We start from the raw sequence: 10,000 nt of genomic DNA, 5'->3' as shown, positions 1-10,000 counted from the left end.
AACTAAAGAAATCTTAGTCAACTAAGACCAAAACGACCCGTTAGCCGACTAATCGACTAAGAGGTGGCAGCCCTACATCGAATTATGCGATCGCATAATCACGTTTTTCTGGAGGGACTGATAAGCTCGGGAATACCCTGACGAACTTACGGTAAATTTGAGATTGGCTCTGCAAGTCCGTCTGGCCAAGAGCCCATTTCCAATGTTTCCAAATTGAGGCACCAATAGACGGTAGAGCGGCGGCGGCTGCTACGTCACCCGGATCGTTGGTCTGGTTGGTTGAAGGACTATCCAACGCGCCCAGAGGCATTTGAGCGGCGTCCGCTGGCGACGCCCCTTTGGAAATGGGCTGTGAATGAAGCTTCCCCAGAACCTCTCTCAGTTACAGCTGAGGAGGGTCTGGGGTCAACCAGGCTGATGTTTTTTAGCATTTGAAAAAGAAATTTAAATGTTTTTGAAACAATATCCTGACTCAACGTTGTCCCGTCTGTGACTGTCCTTCCTTCCTTTAATATGAGTCTAAATATTTCACAATTTCTGCTTTTTTAACGCAAGGATTAGGTATCATTTCCTTAATAAATGAGGTTTATTGACTATGCAATCCAAACAGTGTAAAACTAGGAATGAGTTGGTGTTAGTGGTGTTCGTACACGGTAGTGAAAAGAAGAAAAAAAACGCCAAAAAAACAATGAAAAAAGGGACAAATGTGGCGCCGAGTGCACGGTCCAATGGAAGACACGCGAGGGTTAAAAAGCAGTTGAAGACTTTGCTATTCAAACAGGCTTTTAGTCTTATTTTTCTGATTTGACAACGTGACATCCATGACTTTGCGTAGACATACACGCCCACTTTCTTAAGCCCAAGTGGCGTGTTATCTGGACGCATTTTGAGCTCTCCGCGTGCGTGTCTACGCCCTATACAGCGGACGGCGGTCTGCGACGTCACAGAGTAAACACACGCGCCACGTGGCTTTAGAAAGTGCCACGTTATTGCGAGGCTACTTCACACGCGGGTTTTAGGGAAACAAGAAACGGACAAACGGTTGGGATTAGGAAAAGAATAACGGGGTTGAGTTTAGGAAACGCCACACGCGGGACCCGATCCCCGGTCTCCTGGGTGACAGCCCTGTGTTTGACCCATCCTCCCCCTTAACCAACCGCCCTACACAGATTTTCACCCTTTCATACTACTCGCTACGGCGTCAATTCACACGCAATCGCAATGTAAGTCAACGGAGGCCAAAAACGGCGTTGATAAACACGCTAAAAAGCCAGTATGCGTCTTGATAACACGCCAATAACGGCATTCCAATTGGCGCGTCATACACACGCCATTTCGTGAGATCAGTCTGGTATCTGATGTACCTTTGAGTTCCTTTGTGTTCTCATGTCTTTCATTTATTGTATTTCACTTTATCGCTTCCTAAATCAACTTTACGTACTTATTTAGTCAGTTCTGATGCTCACGTTGAAGCCTAGGCAGAGAAAACGCTGCACAGAGGCCTCTCACAGTCCTGATCTGATGTCAGAGTCTCTGGTTTGTGGAGAGGGGTTTTTTTTTGTTGCAGTTGAAGTGAAGCTAACCGCAAACTTCCTTTTCAGCTCGCTGCAGTGGTTCGACTTCTCCTTCCTCTCGGCTGCAGGCCTCAAACTGCCTCAAACTGCCATCTCGCTGGTGCAAAAATGACGTTCTCCTCAAACGTGCACGTCAAACGAGTATTTAAAATGTCAGCGATGCAGGTTTTTTAGGGTTATGGGGTGTTTGGCTTTGTGTTTTGCGTTTATGAAAACGGAGAGGGGGCCATTTGTGATACACAAACCTGGACTAGACCGTCGGCGGGGTTTTTTTTTTTTTTTCAGGTTATAAAAATGTAGATTGTATGAAAACACAATGTGTGATTACGAACGCTCTGGCTTCCCCTTCTCGGTCTTTACTGCATCCCTCTTTCACACAAACACACAGCCGTAAAAAAATAAATCACAGTGACTGCTGTCACCTCTTACTGACTCGCACAAGTTGGAAATGATTTTTTTTCTCAGACGTGCACAGAGCGATGCAGGGTTTTAAGTTCTGGGTTGTTGCCTTGGGTTCTTTTTTTACGTGAAGTGGGACCATTTGAGAAGGAAAAACCTGGACTGAACCTGATTATTTAAAAACAAAAAAAAACCTAGATTTATGCATGTCAGCGTGCGATTACAAACACTTCTGCTTTCCCCTCTTTCACACACACACACACACACACACACACACACACACACACAGCAACAAAAACCCTTCAGGACACACCTGGTGCTTGGTTACCTGAGAGGTGAGGTGATGCGAGGATGGCTCTCTGGTGCGTGGAGGATTATTTCACGTCTCTGTCGTCCTCAGCTGGTCCGTCCGTCCGTCTGGCTGCTCGCGACTCGACAGGCAGCGCACTGAGGAGCCACCGAAAGCAGGGTGACGACGCGTGTAGTCAAATCTATGAGGAAGGAAGTGACATAGCAGCCACTTCAGAAAGAGGAATGAGAGGCATTTTGTCTTTATATGGCAATGCACGCTGGCTGCAAGGTAAGGTCACCCCACACCACAGGGGTTAATCCATCATATTAGTATTAAAGAGATAGATTTTAATGTACACAACATTGATTGTCTACAGGTCTATAGGTAAGGTAGCCATCCACAGATACAGTTAAGCTTAACAGGGTGGTTCAGAATTTTGGACATAGGACCTCATTTCCAAGTTAGCCAGTGTGTTATAGGCTGGGCGATATGGAGAAAATCAAATATCACCATATTTTTGACCAAACATCTCGATATCAATACCGCAACTATATTGTAGTGTTGACTATTGGTGCTTTCACAAAATATTTACACAATGAGATTTTAGATAAATAATCATCAGTAATGTGGATATAATGACTAAGTAGGTAAAGGCAAATTATAGAACAGCTACAACAGTCTGGTAGGTTCAGAAAATGACATCACTTTACTGTAATGCAGCCTTTAAAACCAGGAAAAGACACCACTTATGTCATATTACGATATCCAAAATCTAGGACGATATCTAGTCTCATATCACGATATCGATATAATATCCATATATTGCCCAGCTCTATATATATATACTGATAAATATATATAATTATCAGTGGAGACAGTTTTCAACAGTTTTCATCCAGGCCTTCCAGCTGCAGAGTTAGCTGGTGGAAGGCTAGCTGGTGGTAGTCTAGCTGGTGCTAGGCTAGCTGGTGCTAGGCTAGCTGGTGGTAGGCTAGCTGGTGGTAGGCTAGCTGGTGCTAGGCTAGCTGGTGGTAGGCTAGCTGGTGCTAGTCTAGCTGGTGCTAGGCTAGCTGGTGGTAGGCTAGCTGGTGGTAGGCTAGCTGGTGGTAGGCTAGCTGGTGATAGGCTAGCTGGTCCTAGGCTAGCTGGTGCTAGGCTAGCGCAAGTCAACAGTATCTAAAAGCAGTCTTACCCACTCCACAGTACACCAGAGGCAAATACATTATAACGCCAGACAATTGATGTAAATGTCTGTGTTGATAGAGTAATAATTAAAACTACCTGTAATTATGAATTTGATTTGGAGCGCAACATGTTGCATGATCAGATTTATGAATAAGAACAAAGCTGGAATTTGGATGAGTAAGAAAACTAGGGGATGCTGTAGGGCTCTTTGGACATTAAATATAATATATATATATATATATATATATATATATATATATATATATATATATATATATATATATATATATATATATATGTGTTGTTATTGTATCTAAGAATGTAACCTGAAGAGTTTGAGGCCTGGTGTTACACTCAGGGACAGTCGGGCCGTACGCACCTTAACACATTGGTTTGGGATCCGCCAGGAATCAGAGAAGAACTAGAAGAAGACAGGTGTTAGGAGAGACAGACAGGTAGATGAAGAAGCTACAGAGACAGGCAGGCAGCCAGAAAGACAGACAGGTAGTGAGAGAGACCGCCAGGCAGAGACACAGACAGCTGGTTTAAAATGCCAATCAACAGTAGAGACAGACAGAGAGAGAGACAAGGAAGTAAATAATAGACAGATAGGTAGTGAAGAGACCGACAGACAGGTAGAGACAATAAAAACAGACAGGTAGACAGACAGGTAGTTAGAGACATGGAGGTAAATACAGTAAGACACAGACAGCTAGTTAGAGACAGACAGCTAGTTTAAAATGCCAATCAAAAGTAGAGACAGACAGGTAGTTAGAGCATTGAATTAGAGACAAAAAGGTAAATAAGAGACAGACAGGTAGATAAAGAAGGTATAGAGACAGACAGGTAGTTAAGAGACAGACGTGTGGAGACAAAAAACAGACAGGTAGAGAGACAGACAGGTAGTTAAGAGACAGACAGGTAGATAAAGAAGCTATAGAGACAGACAGGTAGTTAGAGAGACAGACAGGTAGATAAAGAAGCTATAGAGACAGACAGGTAGTTAGAGAGACAGACAGGTAGATAAAGAAGCTATAGAGACAGACAGGTAGTTAGAGAGACAGACAGGTAGATAAAGAAGCTATAGAGACAGACAGGTAGTTAGAGAGACAGACAGGTAGATAAAGAAGCTATAGAGACAGACAGGTAGATAAAGAAGCTATAGAGACAGACAGGTAGTTAAGAGACAGACAGGTAGATAAAGAAGCTATAGAGACAGACAGGTAGATAAAGAGACAGACAGGTAGATAAAGAAGCTATAGAGACAGACAGGTGGATAAAGAGACAGACAGGTGGATAAAGCGACAGACAGGTAGATAAAGAGACAGACAGGTAGATAGAGACAGATAAAGAGACAGACAGGTAGATAAAGAGACAGACAGGTAGATAAAGAGACAGACAGGTAGATAGAGACAGATAAAGAGACAGACAGGTAGATAAAGAGACAGACAGGTAGATAAAGAGACAGACAGGTAGATAAAGAGACAGACAGGTAGGTAGATAGAGACAGATAAAGAGACAGACAGGCAGATAAAGAGACAGACAGGTGGGGTCCACATAGCCTACTTTTACCTAAACGTTTTCTCACACAACTAGGCTAACACATGATAGCAGCTTCTGCAACTAGCTACAACTGTCACACTACATTTACCTCGTTCACTTCCGGTCGGTAGGTCTTTGTTTAAGTGCCGAACAAACTCTTTAAAGTGTCTGCGACTGGTTGGTGTTGCCCTTCTTTATCCAGGTAAACTGTCCCTTTGGACGGCTCCATGTTTGTTTTGGTTTGTCGACTAAAACAGCAGCAAGCTAGCTAAGCTAGTTGATTCCATGGCTGTATTAAGAGAACGGTTGATTCCTCTAACGGCTGTTGTTGATGTTGTTATTTTTAGCCAATCAGGAGCAGGTGTTGAGTTTGGGAAGAGCCGATTGGTTGGATGTCTGTCAAATAAGAGTTGACTGTCGCTATGACCGTTGCTAAGGCAACCAAACACCGAAAAGAAAAGTAAGAAGTCTCCGCGGTAAGATATTATTGTTATTATATTGTCTTTTTAAGTTACTTCTAGTTGATTTTAAACTAGCTGGAAGAAGTATTCAGATCATTTACTTCAGTAAAGTACTAATACACACTGTAATAATACTCTGTTACAAGTTAAAGTCCTGCATTTAGATTATTACTTCAGTAAAGGTGTGTAAGTATCATCAGGACAATGTAGTTAAAGTATTAAAAGTGAAGAACAATGCTCCTATTTTAGAAAGAGGAAACTATCCAAACACACACACACACACACACACAGAGAGACACTTTCTGTGTGTGTGTGTGTGTGTGTGTGTGTGTGTGTGTGTGTGTGTGTGTGTGTGTGTGTGGCTGTGTGTGTCTCTGTGTGTGTGTGTGTGTGTTTGGATAGTTTCCTCTTTCTAAATCAGGAGCATTCTTCTTCACTTTTAATACTTCAACTACATTGTCCTGACGATACTTAGTATAGTACTTGGTAACTAGTAACTAAAGCTGTAACAGATGAGTGTAGTGGAGTAACTAAAGTAACTAGTAACTAAAGTAACTAGTAACTAAAGCTGTAACAGATGAGTGTAGTGGAGTAACTAAAGTAACTAGTAACTAAAGCTGTAACAGATGAGTGTAGTGGAGTAACTAAAGTAACTAGTAACTAAAGTAACTAGTAACTAAAGCTGTAACAGATGAATGTAGTGGAGTAACTAAAGTAACTAGTAACTAAAGCTGTAACAGATGAGTGTAGTGGAGTTACTAAAGTAACTAGTAGCTAAAGTAACTAGTAACTAAAGCTGTAGTGGAGTAACTAAAGTAACTAGTAACTAAAGTAACTAGTAACTAGAGTAACTAGTAACTAAAGCTGTAACAGATGAATGTAGCAGAGTAACTAAAGTAACTAGTAACTAAAGCTGTAACAGATGAATGTAGTGGAGTAACTAAAGTAACTAGTAACTAAGTAACTAGTAACTAAAGCTGTAACAGATGAATGTAGTGAAGTAACTAAAGTAACTAGTAACTAAGTAACTAGTAACTAAAGCTGTAACAGATGAATGTAGCGGAGTAGAAGTAGAAAGTGGCATGAAAAGAAAAGACCCAAGTAAAGTACAAGTACCTCAACATCTGGACTTAAAGTACAGTACTGGAGTAAATGTACTTAGTTACATTACACCACTGGACCTACATGTTGTTAACACTCAGCAGAAACCTTCACATCATGTCTTCGAACCACATCTGGCTTCTTCGGAGGCCGCTGCCCCCCAAAAGGATCCCTCCCGTCACGAAAACCCGTCCTGCTCCCAGACCTTCAGGTAAACTCTCCTCTGATTAATGCAGATTAAGATTCCTCTGTGAAATACAGTCATGTGAAAAAATTAGCACACCCATGCTAAAGTTGACTAAAAAGAGGAATAAAAAAAGTTTTTGGAAATTGATTTTAATGCCTTAATTAAAAAAAATTGGAAAAATCCAGTCTTTAAGGACACCAATTTTCTTTCTTTGTGAATGAATAATGTATCCTAAATAAATAAATAAATAAATGTTCTTCCTTAAAATGCAAGGGGTCATAAGTCAGTACACCCCTATGTTAAATTCCCATAGAGGCAGGCAGACTTTTATTTTGAAAGGCCAGTTATTTCATGGATCCAGGATACTATGCATCCTGATAAAGTTCCCTTGGCCCCCACATCATCACATACCCTTCACTATACCCCCACATCATCACATACCCTTCACCATACCCCCACATCATCACATACCCTTCACCATACCCCACATCATCACATACCCTTCACCATACCCCCACATCATCACATACCCTTCACCATACCCCCACATCATCACATACCCTTCACCATACCCCCACATCATCACATACCCTTCACCATACCCCCACATCATCACATACCCTTCACCATACCCCACATCATCACATACCCTTCACCATACCCCCACATCATCACATACCCTTCACCATACCCCACATCATCACATACCCTTCACCATACCCCACATCATCACATACCCTTCACCATACCCCCACATCATCACATACCCTTCACCATACCCCCACATCATCACATACCCTTCACCATACCCCCACATCATCACATACCCTTCACCATACCCCCACATCATCACATACCCTTCACCATACCCCCACATCATCACATACCCTTCATCATACCCCCACATCATCACATACCCTTCACCATACCCCACATCATCACATACCCTTCACCATACCCCACATCATCACATACCCTTCACCATACCCCCACATCATCACATACCCTTCACCATACCCCCACATCATCACATACCCCCACATCATCACATACCCTTCACCATACCTAGAGATTGGCATGGGGTACTTTCCATAAAATCATCTCTCAATGCAAATCAGACCAGCTATTAGGCTAACTGACATAAAACCATGGCAATCTCTAGGTATGGTGAAGGGTATGTGATGATGTGGGGGTATGGTGAAGGGTATGTGATGATGTGGGGGTATGGTGAAGGGTATGTGATGATGTGGGGGTATGGTGAAGGGTATGTGATGATGTGGGGGCCAAGGGAACTTTATCAGGATGCATAGTAACTAACGAGCGAGCTAACTGCTAACAGACACCGCTGCGACCAACAACCAATACACATTCTGTCATTATATATGTAATTTATAAAAGGTTTCTAGGGTCAGTGTATTGGCCGTGCAGTGGCTGCTTGATCTTTTTCCATGATGAACATAGAATGCTGCTACGTCAGAGCGGCCAAAGCCTCAAACAGCTTCCCCGGACTTTCTGACCAGCGTCCTTGACCGGGCGGCCAGAGCTTCTTTGCAGCTCAAGTCGGCGGCGGTGTGGACGGACAGTTATTGTATAATGTCGACTGACATTTTCATGAATACGTAGTCATGGAAATTTGCCAAAAAGTCATGAAAAGTCATGGAAAAGTATTGGTTAAAATGCGTATGAATCCTGGTTTGATATTTTTACTGATTTTTTTTGCCTACGCCAAATAACAGAGACCCAATACATCCCAAAGAAAAAACTAGGGCTGTCAAATGATTACATTTTCTTAATCGCGATTAATCACATGATTGAAATTCTATTATTTTGCATTTCAGAACAGTTTTTAAGTCCATATTAGCAATGGAAAGCCATTCTTACCAGTGGATCTTGATTGGGAATCAAATGAATGCAAAGAAAGTTACTTTATGAACTTGATTTTAAGATTTGTATTTGTTTATTATATATTTAATGTAGTCACACATTTGAATTTAACAACAACTTTGAATGCACCACGAGGCTGTAAATTACCAGTTTCATTGAACGCACCGTCTGTGTTTTTCTGACAACGGCAGCTGCAGATTGTTACATCCTGGTGTTGAGTCACAGTCCTCTACAGTGAAATACAGACAAACTTTACACCGTTCAGCGTTAGCTGTCAGCATTTTAACCGTGTTTAATCCAGCTACTAGCTAACAGTAGGCTAACGTTAGCTGCTTTCGAGTATAGTGTTAACTAGCTAGCGGTAGGCTAACGTTAGCTGCTGTCGAGTGTAGTGTTAACTAGCTAGCGGTAGGCTAACGTTAGCTGCTGTCGAGTGTAGTGTTAACTAGCTAGCGGTAGGCTAACGTTAGCTGCTGTCGAGTGTAGTGTTAACTAGCTAGCGGTAGGCTAACGTTAGCTGCTGTCGAGTGTAGTGTTAACTAGCTAGCGGTAGGCTAACGTTAGCTGCTGTCGAGTGTAGTGTTAACTAGCTAGCGGTAGGCTAACGTTAGCTGCTGTCGAGTGTAGTGTTAACTAGCTAGCGGTAGGCTAACGTTAGCTGCTGTCGAGTGTAGTGTTAACTAGCTAGCGGTAGGCTAACGTTAGCTGCTGTCGAGTATAGTGTTAACTAGCTAGCGGTAGGCTAACGTTAGCTGCTGTCGAGTATAGTGTTAACTAGCTAGCGGTAGGCTAACGTTAGCTGCTGTCGAGTATAGTGTTAACTAGCTAGCGGTAGGCTAACGTTACCTGCTGTCGAGTATAGTGTTAACTAGCTAGCGGTAGGCTAACGTTAGCTGCTATCGAGTATAGTGTTAACTAGCAGGCGGTAGGCTAATGTTAGCTGCTGTTGAGTATAGTGTTAACTAGCGTCACGTGCAGCGTTGTTTCTGTTTCCTGTAACGTCTGTTTCAGAGCATCAGAGAGAAGAGCAGACATATCAGTGGCACCAGAATGAGGCACCGAAATCAGCGTTGCTATTCCTGCAGCAGCAGGATGTGTTACGAGGAAGTACGGCAAAATAGTCGCCTGTTAGGCACGACGCAAAGCCGAGTGAAGTGAAAATAAATGAATAAATGGCGCCATGCGATTAATATGATTAAAAAAAATTAACACATTATGCTCGGCCCTTAATCGCATCGCGATTAACGCGTTAATGCTGACAGCCCTACATACGACCAAAAAGAGACACAACACAACTACAAAGACACACAAAGAGACCCCCGCTAAATACATACACCTAAAGGCGCTGACACACCGAGCTGATAACCGGCCGTCG

The 10,000-nt window shown here is 42.5% G+C and overlaps 2 protein-coding genes across 4 annotated transcripts in view; both read right to left on the bottom strand.

Annotated features, from left to right (window-relative positions):
- Positions 1–2,464, bottom strand: part of lcp1 (lymphocyte cytosolic protein 1 (L-plastin)) — a 34,435-nt gene extending 31,971 nt beyond the window's left edge. Inside the window, exon 1 of one of the 3 annotated variants that reach the window (XM_036004114.1) lies at positions 2,301–2,464. The gene's annotated coding sequence lies outside the window, so the exon portion shown is untranslated. Of the gene's footprint in view, positions 1–2,286 lie in introns of all 3 variants that reach the window. The other 2 variants (XM_031294979.2, XM_031294980.2) reach the window with 2 other exon arrangements.
- The window catches only part of LOC116046602 (galactose-specific lectin nattectin-like), a 253,084-nt gene that overhangs the window by 113,633 nt on the left and 129,451 nt on the right, over positions 1–10,000 (bottom strand). The gene's annotated exons all lie outside the window — the stretch shown is intronic.

The sequence above is a fragment of the Sander lucioperca genome, chromosome 8 (assembly GCF_008315115.2).
Source record: "Sander lucioperca isolate FBNREF2018 chromosome 8, SLUC_FBN_1.2, whole genome shotgun sequence".
NCBI classification, from domain to species: domain Eukaryota; kingdom Metazoa; phylum Chordata; class Actinopteri; order Perciformes; family Percidae; genus Sander; species Sander lucioperca.
This window is presented reverse-complemented; position numbering and strand designations above follow the sequence as displayed.